Genomic DNA, 16,275 nt, shown 5'->3' with positions numbered 1-16,275 from the left:
TCTCGTGGATTACTTCCTTGACCAAGTCATTTCTTCAAACTTTTCTGAACGTGCGTGTTTGTGGAGGTTCATGCAGAAAGTTTATTCAGCAGCTAGGTTCCTTATAGCTTGCTTTTTTATAGAATATTTAAACACCGTGTCACACAAAGTACTATACACAGATTTACTATGTTTTTCCACCTCCGTTGTATCATTCATTTCACTCTGATCTGTCAGGTCATGATGTGTTTAAACGAGTGCGCAAAATGTATATCTCTCCAAATTCTAAAATATTATTCTATAAACTACATACTGAAACGCTGCCCATTCAAACATGGTCAAAAAGAAAGTGTATTTTTGTTTCCTGTGTTGACTACCGTCTATGTGATGTGTTAGAGACAATAGAACATTGTTTTGTTAGTTGCAAACATGCTATCTTGTTCTAAGATGTCCTTCAGCGGGCTCTGAGAAAAATTTTGATGTTAATTTTTAGACAATACGTTATATTTTGTCGACATCACTTCATGAAGTGCCTTTTGATATGTTTTCCTCATGGGTATGCACAGCCTATGGAAGTCGCGCATGCGAGATCGCAACGCAAAACCCACCATTGCTTAGAGCTCGCATTTTATTAGAATGGCTGTTCAGCTAAAAGACATTCACGATAAAATGGACTTCAAACTGGACTGGTACCTCATCTTGGTGAGGTGCTTGGCCTCGTGACCTGTTGTGTATACTTCAATTTGAAGAACTCTCGCTGCCCTACTGAACTCCTTTACTTGTCGAGTGTTTCCTTTGTAATGCTAAAGCGCTTAATGTCGCTAGGTGATTTTACCTATGTTTCATAATATAAAAGTTATTTTGTGTTCCTTATAACACACATTGTAATAAATACCATGAAATAAAGAAACAAAAAAAAGGCCGGACCGTCTTGTAGATCATCCGCTTGTCACGCAAACGACCCGCCTTTGATTCCCACTAGGACCCAAGCAACCCTGAATCGGTCCCCACTCTGCTACAGGATTCTTTATCATCGTTTTCTTGAATCTCTGGTCAAGCATTAGGTGATAACTTTTCGCTCACAACCAACGACGCCGATGCCGTAATTTCTTCGCCAGGAGCTTTTTAACGCTATCGCGTTAGAACAGGAGTGTGAAAACAAACATCAAGATTGCTACACTGTTGTGTGTGTGTGTGTGTGTGTGTGTGTGTGTGTGTGTGTGTGTGTGTGTGTGTGTGTGTGTGTGTGTGTGTGTGTGTGTGTGTGTGTGTGTGTGTGTGTGTGTGTGTGTGTGTGCGTGCGTGTGCGTGCGTGTGTGTGTGTGTGTGTGTGTGTGTGTGTGTCTGTGTGTGTCGCAGTAATACAAATAAGAGTGGCTACTGAGTTGCCGCGTACGTTGATTGTTTAGGAACGTCACGTATACGTGAAAATTTGCGTGACGGTTTACCTGCTATTTCTCGATAAGGTTTATGCCAGCGATTGGAGCTCTCGTGAAGAAATCGCTTATGGTGGCACGCTAGATCACTCATTCGCTAGCTAGTTCTTCCAGCGATATAGTACGTACACCATTCGTACCATACCATGCACTTGCGGATTCTGGCTGGCCCTTGTGACCCATTAACGAGACAACTACAACTGTTTGAATGTACCACCTATAAATGATGTACACCTTGTGGCGCATTACTGAGCTGAAAGTCTTCAACGTCTCAGCAGACGTTGACATTCGCCTTCCGTGATATCGTCGTCCCATGTCGAGCTTTAACGCAACCAGTTGCCCCCACTAACAGCCAATTTGAGTGCTCTCTGCACATATTGGCGTGCATTTTGCCCCCACTGAAATGGCGTGTCCATCCCCGTGCGCATAGGACACGCATGCGCGCCGTCTTGTATATCGCACAGAGACTATCGTGGCCCGAGCAACTGGCTGAACCTGGCTGGTATGCACCACGCGCTCGCACTGCTCACGAAAAGCAAGAATAGGGATGACAGGCTTCTTTGGTGTTCGACTGGCTCCATTTTTTACGACCACAAACTTTTGAGCTGTCGGCACAAGTTCACCCTCAGTAAATACATTTGCTTGACTCGTCTGTATGCTTCTGCATTGTCAGAATGTTGTATGATGATGATGATCACAGATTTTAGTGGCACAAAAGTAACTCAGACCAAAGGGCGCCAAACACAGGGCTTTTGCGTCGGTTCAATTATAGAAAACAAATCTACTCAGGGCGGCAAGAATGAAAGAGTGGAGCCTAGGGATAAAACTTAAGTGTAATGACTATGCGTGATAAGTTTAAAACGGTCTAAACATATGAGTTTTAAAAAGTCACGCAGTGGCGCCAGTGGTCCTTGTCAGGACAAGCAGTGCGTGCTGCATGACATTTGGTAAAGAAGTCTCAGCGGTTCTCTCACGATTGAGAGAGGGCTGAGATTAGTGAGAACATTTAATGGAATAGAGAAATCTAACATCGGCTAAGAACTTTAAAACTACTTTTGTAGGCAACATGGGATCGTCACCAAGAAAAATAAAGGGTGAGGCGGTATGTGATATTTGCATAGCTTTGGGAAGTGATGCAGTCTTTCTGGTTCAAGGTACGGGCACATAATTAAAACGTGAACGAAAGATAGCTCATCACCACATTTTTCACAACGCGGTGCTGGAGACTTGCTTAAAAGGTGCGAATGTGTTGCATGTGTATGACAGATCCTGAGTCTGCACAGTGCAACCTCTCCATGCTTGTTACGTTTTTCAAGTGCATATCTACCTATTCTTGGCTTCACTGTGTGCATTTTGTTTTCAAGGACTGTGTTCCATTCCTCTTGCCATTGCCTACGCATTCGTTTTCTGGTTAGCGGCCTCAAGTTCTCATATGGGATGACGACTACTGTTGGGCGGAGCGCAGCAAACTTCGCAAGTCGGTTCACTGCCTCATTGCCAGCTATGTTGCGGTGCCCCGGAATCCAGCATAGCGTGATTTTAAGCTTGGATCTGTAGGCTGACATGAGGCAGTTTAGAAGGGTATTAGTCACTGAATTTTTATGTGTCTTTGCAGAATACAACGCATTCGCTGCACTGAGGGAATCTGTGTATATGATGGAGGGTGGTTCTTTTTTCTTTAAGGTGTGCCTTATAGCTACCAGTATTCCATAGCACTCAGCTATAAATATGCTGGTATGTTCATTCATTGTTGCAGATTCAGAGTACGCTGGGACGTATGCAGCACATGCAATCGCCGAGGACTTGCAAGCATCAGTGTAGTACTCAACACACCTGTATTTTGCCTGCAAGCACATAAAATGCTGATCAATTGCGACTGGGAGGCCAAGCTTTCCTACCTCTAGGAACGACGAGTAACAATTGATAGCCCGCATTTCCAATGGTGCCACAGGGTCCCTGTGGGAGCTTAGTTGAAGATAGGAGACGGGTATATGCAGATTGAGGCCACTCTGATGGGACACGTTGGCATAGCTGATGGTCGTCTCAAAAACAGGTGGTGTTTGATGCATCCTGCAATAGCTCGCGAGATGGATGGTCGACGTGGGAAAGCACCTTGCTTGCATACTTGATGCTAGTGAACTGCCGTCGTCATTCTAATGACCACCGATCTGTCTCAACATACAGGCAGGCTGTTGGGCTGGCTCGGAAAGCATCACTAACCAGATGAATCTCATGGTGAGGCACTGGGTCGAGCATCTTAAGTGCGGATCTCGATGCTGATTCGTATACAACCGAGCTATAATCAATACGTGAGAGCACTACACTACTGAGAAGGTCTAATAGACAGTCACGATCTGTACCCCATGACTGATGCGAAAGAATCTTGAGCAAGTTCAAGGTTTTCAAGCATTTCAGTCGCAGCTTCTTGATGTGTGGGACAAAGCTGAGCTTTTCATCCATCACAACACCTTGGAATTTATGAACCTGCTTAGTAGCAATGGTATGTCGCTCATTGAAATGTTGGGGGACGGCCTTATGCCACGTAGTTTTGAAAAGAGTATGCAAACAGTCTAGTCACAGTTACACTTAAAACCATTTTTGTCTGCCCAGATTGAGAGCTTATTTATTGCCAACTGAATATGACGTTCACAGATGTCCAGGCTGCACGATTTGAAGCTGACCTGAATGCCATCCACAAATAAAGAGTATAAGATAGTTTTAGTCAGTATAGTGTTTATGGAGTTCATTTTTACGATGAATAGTGTGCAACTAAGAACGCCACCTTGGGGGACACCATTTTCCAGCGTAAACCGCTTTGAAAGAACATTTCCAACACGAACCACGAACGTACGTTCAGAAAGGTAGCTTTCAATTCCATTCAGCATGTTCCCTGACACTCCAAGAAATCGCAAGTCACGAAGAATGCCATAACGCCATGTCGTATCATAAGCCTTCTCCAAGTCAAAAAATACAGAAAGGCAGTGTTGTTTGTGAATGAAGGCATCCCTGACGTAGGATTCGAATGCCAGCAGTTGGTCAGTTGTCGACCGGTCTGATCTGAATCCAGCTTGACGACGATCAAGGAGGCCATCATATTGAAGGTAATGCATGAGGCGGCGGTTTACCATTTTTTCAAATACCTTGCACAAGCAGCTAGTCAGTGCGATACGCCTATAACTAGCAACAAGTGTGGCTTCTTTTCCTTGTTGAGGATGGGCATGATGACTGCCTCTTTCCAGGCCTTGGGTAGGCGCCCAGAGGATCATACGCTTTTGAACAGTAAAAGAATGGCATCAAGCGCGTGTTCGTGTAAGTGTTTCAGCCTGCCATTTGTAATCTTGTCTGGGCCTGCTGCTGAGTTGCCACATGTTCCCAGCACTGCCTTCAATTCATCTATGGTAAACAAAGTATTGTAGCCTCTAGTAGATGGCCTTCTATCACGGATAGGCTTACGTTCCTTAGCAAGCTTGTGTCGTTTAAAGGAGTCTGTATAATGTGCTGAGCTGAAGATGTACTCAAAATGTTGGTCTATGACATCTGCCTGGTGTTCCAGCGTATCACCAGCAGTTTTGACGAGAGAGACCGGATGAGTGCTGTGCCCTTGCAGTGCTCTTACTCTGTTGTACACCCTATGTGTATCAGTGTAGGAGTTAACTGACGAGAGAAAGGACTGCCGGCTCTGCCGCTTTTATTCTCGTCGGATACGCCTACCACTTGCTTCTGCACGCTTGAAATCCATCAGGTTGTCAGCTGTAGGGTACTTGCGAAATTTCGACCAACCTTTGTTTTAGTTCTCGTGAGCTTTTTTGCACTCTGCATTTCACCAGGGCCGTCGTTTGTTTCGCGTCTTGCCAGATGTCTGTGAGATCGATTGCTCTGTGACCTGTATAATATGAAGTGCGACCAATGCTCCACAGTCATCAATGTCTAGGTTTTCAATAGAAGAACACGACAGTTCTGTAAGTTCTCAAAATTTTATCCAGTCAGCATCCCGTTCTCTAAACCTGACTACATTTGTATCGTCTTACTTGTACTTTCTGTGTGTTTTAGACAGACAAGAAAATGATCACTTCCGTAGAGGTTATGAATAACAGCCCAATTTGTGGTTGCCATGAGTGAAGGAGACCCGATAGCAAGATCTATGGCTGTGTATGAGTGGCGCGCTGCGTTAAAGTATGTTGGTTCTTTTTTGTTAAAGATACAGGACCCAAAGTACAAGAGGAAGTTCTCGATTAGGAAGCCTCCCGAATCTGTTCTTCTTTATCCCCATTGGGGGTTGTGTGCATTAAAATATCCAACCAGGAGTAATGGATCCGGGAGCTGGTCGACGGGAGTTTCAAACTCTTTAGTAGACAGGTGGTAGTCTGAAGGGATATATAATGAGCACACAGTTGTCATTCGTCCAAAGATACGGGTTCGTATTGCCACTGCCTCTAAGTCAGTAACCAGAGTGAGGCTTTGAGGCGGGAGTGCTTTCTGCAACACGAGAGCGACACCGCCAGATGAATGGGCAGTGCCATGACTGTCCTTTCGGTATACCTCATATCTTCTTAAAAAGTTAGTGTGTGTTGAGTTTAGGTGTGTCTCCTGCAGGCAAAGTATGTTATGTTCGTGTTGCTCAATTATTTCATAAACGTCATCCAGGTTCTTCAGTAGGCCTCCGCAGTTCCAGTAAATGATACTCTCGGCAGCCACATTTAAGAATGAAGAAAGGAAGGAGGGTTATTCAGACTTCACTGCATTTGTCAGGCACCTGGACTGGAGGGTGTTTCTTCCCTCTGAGGCGTTCTATTGAGCTCCGCTTCACTAGGAGGGATTCCGTGAGCATCGGAGACGCTGAGGACGCCGGTGTCACATCCATTGCCCCCTGTGAACACTCGGAGGCTGATGGGGGTTTCTCAAGAGGTAGAGGTGCCCTCTCATTTGTCTGTGTCGTCCCCGAGGTCTCATGGAGGTTGACCTGCAGGGTTTGGATTGCCTGTGTTGTCTCTGAGGTCTGATGAAGGTTGACCTGCGGGACTTCGAACTTTAGTGCAGCCTGCGGCTGCTTGGTGGGGGGGCCGAGATGTGCACGCTACAGCAAAGCTGTACTGCATGCTCACCGTTGCTAGACGCCGCCCGGCCCCCCGGCACACTGCGTCAGCGAACGTTCTTCCGGAGAAGAGTGACACCTTCTTGCGGGCTTCAGAGAATGTGGTGTTTTCCATTACTTTTATCTGGATGATTTCCTTCTCCTTTTTGAAAATTTCACATGTCCGCGAGTACGCTGCGTGCGGCCCGTGACAGTTAGGGCACTCTGTTTGCGTGGAAGTACAGCTCTCGGTTGTGTCGTCATGATCACCACATTTTGCACATGTTTTTTTTCGCGACAGGTGTTCGACCCATATCCATATTTCTGGCTTTTGTAACTCTTCTAGGGTTGGGTACTTAGGGGCGGACTTTGCAATGAAGGAACGCAGCTTTCACGGATTTGGGAAGGATGGTGCGGTTAAATGTTAGTACTATATGAAGCGTCGCTTCTTCATTGTTTCGCCTGATAGTTATCCGACGGATGGCAACTACACCTTGCTCTCAAAAGCCTTCAAGGAGGTCAGCTTCGGTTTCTCGCATCAGATCACGTTGTGAAATGACTCCTTTAGAAGTGTTAAGATTGCGATGGGGGGTGATAGACATGTCCAGGTGGGCAAACTGCTTCTGTTTCAGGAGAGTGTTTGTGTGCTGTTTCTGGCTTACTACAACAAAAAGATCACCGGATGACAGTTTTTTGCGTCATACTTTTTGCCTAATAGGTTAGCAAGGGGTCTAGCTATCAGGAAAACGGACAGTACTGCAACAGAGACGTTATCTGCCAGAGAGTGTATGACTAGAAAGCACGGGAAGTGGTCCCAATCGGTTCCGGTTCATTTGGAGCTTTCCTCTGTGTGGTTAATTTTCAGGGACCGATCATTGAGAAGGGGGAAAGATTCTGCCATTTAGAGCATTTGCTGTTCGACGGCTATGGTGGCCACCCACCACCGAGCCCAACAGGGTACGCTACAAGTTAGAACACTTGACGGCGCCAGTCATACATCGCCGCTATAACCAGATATAACTACCCAAGGTTGGGTAACTGCACACGTTTAAGCCTTGCCGCCAGGAAACTTGGAAGTGAATGGAAGATAGGAGATGACCAGATAGATAAATAAGTAAGAGATAAAGACAAAGGTGAGAGAGGAGGGAGATTGGAAAAGGTGACTGCCAATTTCCCCTGGGTGGGTCAGCCCAGGGGGTGCCGTCTACGTGAAGCCGGGGCCAAAGGGGTGTGTTGCCTCTGCCGGGGGAGGCGGGGGGGGGCTTTAAAGGTCCAATCACCCGGCGTCGGCTCAACCCCCAGGATCCTCTTTTCCCCGAACACGGCAAAGCCACGCACGGCTAGGCTGAGGAGGGAGTCCAACCCCCCCCTCCCGTTAGCTCGGGTGCATGGTGTCGCTACACACCAAACGCCTGCTCGCGCACATGGCCCTGCGGGGGTCAGAATGTTGTATACTATACGGCACCACACAAAGCTGCCATAGGTATGTTGCATTCGTTTAGATAATTTTACAATGAGGTGGATGGCTGGCACGACTGCTTTCTGCACGCTGCCTGGCAATTAAGCGCTCTTTTCGAGAAAGGCTGTATGCTACACAGGAGCAAGATAGGTGGTGCTACGTCTGAAAAGAGAGTGCGAGGGAGATGAGACCGAGGAAAAATCCGAGCGGAGGGAGAGAGTGTCGCTACTTCGCAATATCAGAGGCTTCAGGCTGAGTCCCTCCTCCATATCCGCCCCTTACTTCTCACAATGTGTGGTATCCACCGCCATTCCCTGCCGAACTACGTCGGAAGCCGCAGGGTCGCGAAGTAACTACACCGACCCAGTAACTCAAACAACTCTCTTTATTCTTAGTCCGTGATGGTTAATATACCCAGATGTTAGCTGACATGATAAGGCGCATGCGCGTGCATCTGCGCATGTCGGGCTATCAGATGATAACGCACATGCTGAATACAACATAATGATCACTAGATGGCACTGCGCTGTTGTAGTGCGTCTGTTGCAGTACGAGGTTCGGTTCGGACTGTCACGGTGGATGGACGTGTTTTTTGGGCGCTCCCGATCGACTGCGCATATAAGTGGTTTTGCATTTTTTGAGCTTGTCTTTATAATTATAAGGCAGCAGTTAAAATTCCTGTAGCACTTATTTTATTGGACGGCTTTTTCGGGGGTCAGTCACCAGGTATTTATTAGTTTATGCGTGTGTGTGTGTGTATGTTTGATTTTTTGGGTTTTTTTTCTTTTTCCACCCCGAGGGGGGTGCACGTACATTGAACACGCAAATTTTTGTAGTAGAGCTTAGACTTTCTCTTTTTGTAGGGCAGGGCTCGAGTTTTGTAATTATCGAGTGAGACAAGTCATAGGGACAATCGGTGGCAGAAAGACATGGTTAAAAAATTGTAAAGTGTTCAGGATGTGGGCAGGGTTTGAAAGTGGACCCAAGTGTAGAAGCGAATGGAGAGGAGGCTGACGTAAACTGTAGGCAATGTGAGATCGAGGAAAAAATGGAGAAAATGATGGTTGCCCAGAGTGACCTACTGATGAGAATCACCGAGCTCGAGACTGCGTTGGTGACAGATCAAGAAAAAACGAGAGCAATTGGGAGAAAGGCTGAAGTCCGGCGAGGAAGCACTAGCCAAGGTGAACAGAGGAGCGGCCTACGGAGAGAACAGTAGGAACCTGGCAACCAGAACGGCGGAGAAGAAAGAGCAAGCAAGTTTCGAAAAAACAGGTTGAGCCGGTTCAGTTTTCGCAAGGCCCAGCTTCAGCGAATTAGCGGTGGGGCTGGGAGGGGACAAAGCAGCCGGTATCAAGGGTGCAGGACGGTATCCAAGGTGCAGGACGCTCCAGCTGAAAAGTCACAGCATACGATAATCACCGGGAACTCGAATTTAAATCGATGCACAGAAGCCATCAAAGAGAGGGTAAGAGGTGACGAGAGGGTTGCAGTAGGGGCGTTCCGAGGACGAGAGCTGGAAGCAGTCATGAGGCAAGCGAGCGCAAAACTCAAAACTACAGCTGATAGATGAAACCTCGTGATAATTTCAGGTGGTCTAAACGATGTCTTAAATGAAGATACAGCAGGACTAGCCACCAAACTGTCGAAAGGCGTCGATGACATGCACACACTTCTCCTCAGGGACAGGTAGTGATATGCAAGATACCGGAGGTACCGATTCGTGATAGCAACCTGCAAAGAGCGGTTGTAAGCGCAAACCAAGAAATATGATGGATTGTCGAGAGGAAGGCTTTGAGGTGGAGGAAATAAACAGAGAGGTGCATAGGTGGGATGGTCTTCAACGATACAGAATTCACTTCGATGGGCGGCTAGGTGGGCTGGCGACTTGCAGGACGCGCAGTAGCTTTTTGGGGGGCAAGCGGGCCCTTCGGGGTGAAGGATAGCTGGTAACGAGGAAAACAACCAGGGATACTTTTTGAAAGGTCGTATGAACAGATACGATTCCAAAGTGGCACCAGTATCTAAGATAGGTAGAGTCCGAGGCAGAAATAGACGTAGCCACGAGCACCGAGCCATTTCAGACATAGGGTATATTAACATTCAGGGTAGTAGGAACAGGCTGAAGTGGGAAGAGATAGAAGAACAGCTAAGTGAGGAGAGGCCGATGGTATACGGTTTTGTAGAAACACATCTCAGGGACATGGAAACCTCCTAACAATCCGAACTACACGTGGGAATATTGTAATAGAACAGAAGGCAGTAGAAAGAGCAGTGGCATTTCGGCAATCATTCATAAAAGTACACACTGACAAAAGGTCAAGCAGGTCTACAGGGAACATTTATGGCTAAAAGGGAAAGTGGCAGGGCAAAGGACACTCCTTGGTTTCGTGTACTTGTGGACGGGGCAAAGGCCAGAGAGGAAAACCACGCAATGGTTGAGTGTATATGAAATGACATTCATGAGTTAGGGGGGGGGGGGAGTGCGAGATAATTATACTAGGAGATATGAATGCGCACATAGATATAGATGGGTATGCCAACCCGACAGGCAAATGATCATGGATATGCATGAAAGGCTTAATTTGATCATTTGCAACAGTACCGAGAAGTGTGAAGGGCAAATAACATCGGAGAAAGGAAGGCTGCAGTCGACGATAGATTACGCACTGATGTCACTTAGGATGTATGATAAGCTCAAGGGAATGCACATAGATGATGGTGGCTCCAGAAGTTCGGGTAGTGATCACAAACATATCAAGCTAAGTTTTGGAAGAGCAGTGAAAGTGGGAAGAAGACAAGATGAGCAACTACAGGAAATTTTTTATTCAGAAAGGCAAATTGAAATAGCCACTACACAAATAGAGAAAGTAATCACTGAGGATAATAAAACAGTGTGGACATACACGAATTTAATTGGACTGTTTGAGCTAGAGCTTGCTAAGGCACGTGACAAGTCACCCCGGAAGAGAAAACACAAACCCAAAGTTGGTGGAATGAGGAAGTTAAGAGAGCAATAGCAAAACGTCAGGAAGCCTCTAGGGAACACAGACATGCTAAGCAGCGGGGTAAACCGACACATGATGTTGAAAGAAAATAAAAAATATTTCTAAACTGTAGAAGGGATGCATCCCTTCTCATCAATCAAAGGTTAGAAGAAAGGGAGCTCAGTGGCTGGCAGAAGTACATAAAAAAGATAAAAAGGCAGCTGCGAAATTTCGGAACCATCTAAACTTTCTAAGAAATGAGACGAGCCCCGAGCAGAGAAATATAACTACAGCTCAAGGTGCTAGGCTAGAAGGGGACGAAGCTATTGAATATATAAGAACAAGGGTGACAGAAAACTTTCAACAAAGAAGTGCTTTATGCACCACAAGAGACAAGGATGAATCAAGTGGCGCAATAGTTCCATTTTTACAACGAGATGGGGAAATGGCTGAGAAAAGGGTTCCTAGTAGTGTATCAACAGGTCCAGAGGTCATTCCAATTATGCTGATAAAGACATTAGGTACGAAATCTAAGCAGGCTTTGAGAGAGGCAGTGAGCAAAATAATAATCTATGATGAAGTTCCCGATGGATGGAAACTTAGCAGGATGAGTATTATCTATAAAGGGAAGGGGGACAAAGCTGACATAAAAAACTACTGTCCTATATTAGTGACATCAGTGGTCTACATGCTGGCGATGCAGATTATAAAAGAAAGACTGCAGGCATGGATAGAGGATGTTGGGGTGCTGGGGTAACTGCAGAATGGGTTTTGGAAACACAGGAGGTTGGAAGACAATCCGTTCTCACTGACGCAGTGCATCGAAATGGCAGAAAAGGAACACAGGCCCCGGTGGATAGCATTTTTGGATATCAAGGGAGCGTACGATAGCGTTGTTCAAGAGGAATTGTGGGAAATAATGGACACACTAGGCGTGGAAGATGTAGTCACTAATCTATTAAAGGATATCTATAAAGGTAACAAAGTAGTTATAAAGTGGGAAAAACAGATATCCAAGCCCGCACAGGTAAGACAGGGGCTTAGGCAGGCGTGTCCCCTGTCACCCTTATTATTCATTATGTACCTACAAGGATAAGAGGCCAAATTAGAGGGAAGTGGGCTAGGCTTTAACCTCTCTTTCGCCATACAAGGAAAACTCATTGAACAGGCACTACCAGCATTGATGTACGCAGATGATATAGTGCTAATTGCCGACAACAAGGAAGATTTGCAGAGATTGGTGGACATCTGCAGTAATGAGGGAGATAGGTTAGATTTCAGATTCAGTAAGGAAAATCAGCAGTCATAAGTTTTAATGACAATGAAAGTAGTGAGGTTAGAATACAAAACGTCACGCTAGAGATAACAGATAAATACAAATATACGGGCGTATGGATAAGCATTGGAGCCGAGTACCTAAGGGAACATGAAATATACGTGATGACTAAAGGTAATAGGAATATAACGGTAATGAAAAACAGGGCACTGTGGAATTACAATAGGTATGATGTTGTGAGAGGAATATGGAAAGGGGTCATGGTTCCTGGACTGACGTTCGGCAATGCGGTGTTGTGCATGAGATCAGAAGTTCAAGCAAGATTAGAAATTAAGCAACGTGGAATAGGTAGGCTTGCCTTAGGAGCTCACGGGAATACACCAGATCAGGGAGTACAAGGTGATATGGGATAGACATCATTTGAGAGCAGGGAAACTAGCAGCAAGATGAAATTTGAGAATCGATTGAGAGAAATGGGGGAGGAGCTTTGGGCTAGGAAGGTATTCAGCTGCTTGTACATGAAGAATGTCGATACGAAATTGAGGAAGCGAACCAGAAATTTGACTTGTAAATACTTAGAAAACAGCAGTGGGCCAAACCAAAAAGAATTATCGGTTAAAAAGAAGGTGAAGGAAGCTGAGGCTGATATGTGGAGAATTGGCATGATTAAGAAGTCCGCACTAGAGATCTATCAAACTTTTAAGCCGGAATTTACCAAGGAAAGTATGTATGATAATACTCCGGGTAGTTCTCTACTGCTTGAGGCCAGGACGGGAGTATTGCGAACCAAGACATATCGGGCCATTTACGAAGGGGTATACACGGTATGCAGTGCGTGTGGAGAGGAAGAAGAAACTGCCAAACACTTGATAATGTTCTGTAAAGGGCTTCACCCTATAGTTCAGGATGATGGCGCAGAGTTGTTCAAAGCACAGGGGTTTAGGGACAGGGAGGGCAAAATAGACTTTTGTGTCTGCTCCTAAGCCCGTTTCTTCAGCGCAGTTGCTTTGAAGTAAATACAGAGCACACATTAGAGGAACATACACATGGCGACGGGCAACACCGACGAGACCGACATAGATTTTAGTGGTGTGATTGAATATCAAGTGCCATAGATATAAATCGATACATATAACTTCTAGAGCACCTAAGTTTTTCGGCATGCTGTGAGCGCGTACTGTTAGGCTTGGTATTCAAATTGGGCTGCGTGCTCTTCGAATTCTTGCTTAACGGGCAATGATGCGTGTAAAGAATGCAAAAAAGAGAATAATCGGTACTGCTTCAACGCAATAGCAATAAATATATGTTTTGTAGAAATTTGTGCATCGGCCGTGGCGTCGACGTTACTGGTTGTGAGCAAAAATATTGTCGTCCTGCCCGTGACTGAAGAGTCGAGAAAGATACACACGAAAACGCCAGGCCTGCGCTGAAGGTGCCACACAGTCACAGCGAAAGCAAGAATAATGGCCTTTCAGAACCTTTTCTACACACTCATTGGGTTACTGCTGCAAGCACACTTGCCAAATACCCACTACATCATTATTAGTAAAAATATTTGGGCCGTATGCCAATAATCATTATGCTATTTTTCGTCATTCTTGTGAGAAGCGTGGTGTCCGCGAAACAATTGCAAGGAATATTGTGTTAATTGTTCATGCAGTGGCTGAAGACGATGAGGAATTACGCCTGAAGTGGGTATGTGCCACAGGTAATAGGTGAACAAGAACAAGCTTTTGTAATGAGTTGAAACATTAGACGACGAACTCGTCATTCGCATTGTGCGACAACTGGTTGTTTTTTCGCTGTTTTAAATCGCTTTATAAGTCGTGATAGCACGATTACTTTCTCGACATCAAGCCTGCCTAAAGCAAGTTTGCCAACAAGCCCCAAGCATCGGCATGGCTCAGTGGTAGAATACTGGGTTGACACCCAGCAAACCTGGGTGAGAACCCCACTGTGTCATTGGTACTAGGTGATCTCCTAACAGCTTTCCCTGGAAATTAAAGTAGAAATGTTCGTGCTGTGTTGGGGGCTGGTTGGTCCCGACGAAGCAGAAGAAGAAGACGGCCGACGGAGACGTACGCGGCCGGCGGGGACGCCGACCAGCCCGAACACGCGGGTTGGCGCGAAGCGCCGGAGAAAAGAAGAACAACTGCACTCCACGGTTACCCAACACACACTGGTTTTATTTTACAGTCGCCTTGAAATCCTGGATGCCAGAGCGGCGCCCCCTGGCATCCTCACATGTCATTCTGAAACCGAAACTGACAACCCAAAACACAACAGTTCGCTACGTGAGAATTGAATTTAGTCCACCTACGTGCACGAAGGTTTTCTACCACACGTCAAAAAAAAAGCCTCTTGATCGGCATTCATCGATCATGAATGCCACGAAAGACAGCTAACATTATTTGCGGTCGCATAGCGCCACTCGATAACTTGGATATTTATTGCAACAATTGAGGAGTGCATTGCGTGGCTAGCGTATTACACGAGTAGTGTGGGAACAGTTGCTGTGAGAACAATTCATAAAGAAAACCGTGCAACCACTTGGTTTATAGACTATCCCAGCACTATCTACACCCTCATTGGCCTTTCTTGTCCCTAAGAAAGTTATTGAACGTTCCCATCCTCACCTTTATTTGTATCATAACCCTAATCTAGTGAATGTTTGTCGATGTTGGCACTTGCGCAGAACCGGGTGCTTTGCAGTACTTTATTGTAGATACTAAAATTATGACGAGTACTAGAGAGGCAACCTTGGACATTTCGAGGTTGCTATCACAAAACCAACTTTACAAATTCGTAACTTTTTTATTGCTAGGATTGTGACGTTTAATGAGAGTAATACAGCAGTCATGTCTTGTAGCTGCAGGAATGTTAGGCTTAGTTGTGCATTTTCATCGGAGGTGGGATTGTTTGTGCTTGCAATTTCTCTTTGCCAACACATTGCACGGACCACTTTTTGTTGTAAGGCCAGTTTAATTATTATAATCACGCATTCGACGGACACTCGTCTGGTGAGCGTCCGTCTGCATATTTATTACACAACCTAAACATACTTCGCATAAATCGCATCACTCCACTTTGAGCTGCACAGTGAATGCTGGCTACTTGTTGGCAGTAAAGTTACTGCAGAATGCCCAGACAGTGGTTGCGGCATGGGGCAGGCGGACACTACAGCCTTTTTGTCGGTGATGACTAAGGTGCTCTTCGACAGCACGCCCCACTCTTGGCTGTTGATGCCACCAAAGATGTATATACACGAACCTGTAAAGCAAGCAGGAATTTTGATTTTTCATTCTGCACTGCCATCAACAGTTTTTTACCTATGATTGCAATGGAAGCACTGTGCCTGGCCACTCCAAGTGTGCAAGTTTTTTTCCATTTTGTATGTTTTGAGCCGACATCAATGGAGTCCACGCTGACAGGGTGCCTCTCTTCGGCAATATTCATACAGCCTCCACAGAGCCAGATGTTTCCATGGATGATAGTTGCAGATGCGAAGGCTCTAGGCAGCCTGAGTTGTGGACCTGTAGTCCAGCTGTTGAATGACGAAATAAACTCTGTTTACATATGAACTCATGCAAACACTGCGGAATCAGGGCGTAGATGAAGTATATATAAACATTCTGGAAGAAATCTACAGGGGATCAACTGCTACCATAGTGCTTCATAAAGAAAGCAACAGAATACCAATCAAGAAGGGTGTAAGGCAGGGGGACACAATTTCCCCAATGCTATTTACCGCGTGCTTACAGGAGGTTTTCAGAAGCCTAGAATGGGAACAGTTAGGGATAAGAGTTAATGGAGAATACCTTAGTAACCTGCGCTTCGCCGATGACATTGCATTGCTGAGTAACTCAGGGGACGAATTGCAACTCATGATTACGGAGTTAGACAAGGAGAGCAGAAAGGTGGGTCTTAAAATTAATCTGCAGAAAACGAAAGTAATGTACAACAACCTCGGCAAGGAGCAGCGCTTCGAGATAGGTAATAGTGCACTTGAAGTTGTAAAAAACTATGTCTACTTAGGGCAGGTAATAACCGCATAGCCGAACCACGAG

General features: G+C 45.7%; 1 long non-coding RNA gene across 1 annotated transcript; it reads right to left on the bottom strand.

Moving 5' to 3' along the window:
* Positions 1-15,170: 15,170 nt before the first annotated feature.
* LOC142785250 (uncharacterized) lies at positions 15,171-15,736 on the bottom strand. The gene is made up of 2 exons (XR_012888890.1): positions 15,538-15,736; positions 15,171-15,478 (listed from the first exon to the last, which is right to left on the bottom strand). It is a non-coding gene; the product is annotated as an uncharacterized LOC142785250 (long non-coding RNA).
* Positions 15,737-16,275: the final 539 nt, after the last annotated feature.

This window comes from Rhipicephalus microplus, unplaced genomic scaffold, assembly GCF_043290135.1.
Source record: "Rhipicephalus microplus isolate Deutch F79 unplaced genomic scaffold, USDA_Rmic scaffold_20, whole genome shotgun sequence".
Taxonomy (NCBI): Eukaryota; Metazoa; Arthropoda; class Arachnida; order Ixodida; family Ixodidae; genus Rhipicephalus; species Rhipicephalus microplus.
This window is presented reverse-complemented; position numbering and strand designations above follow the sequence as displayed.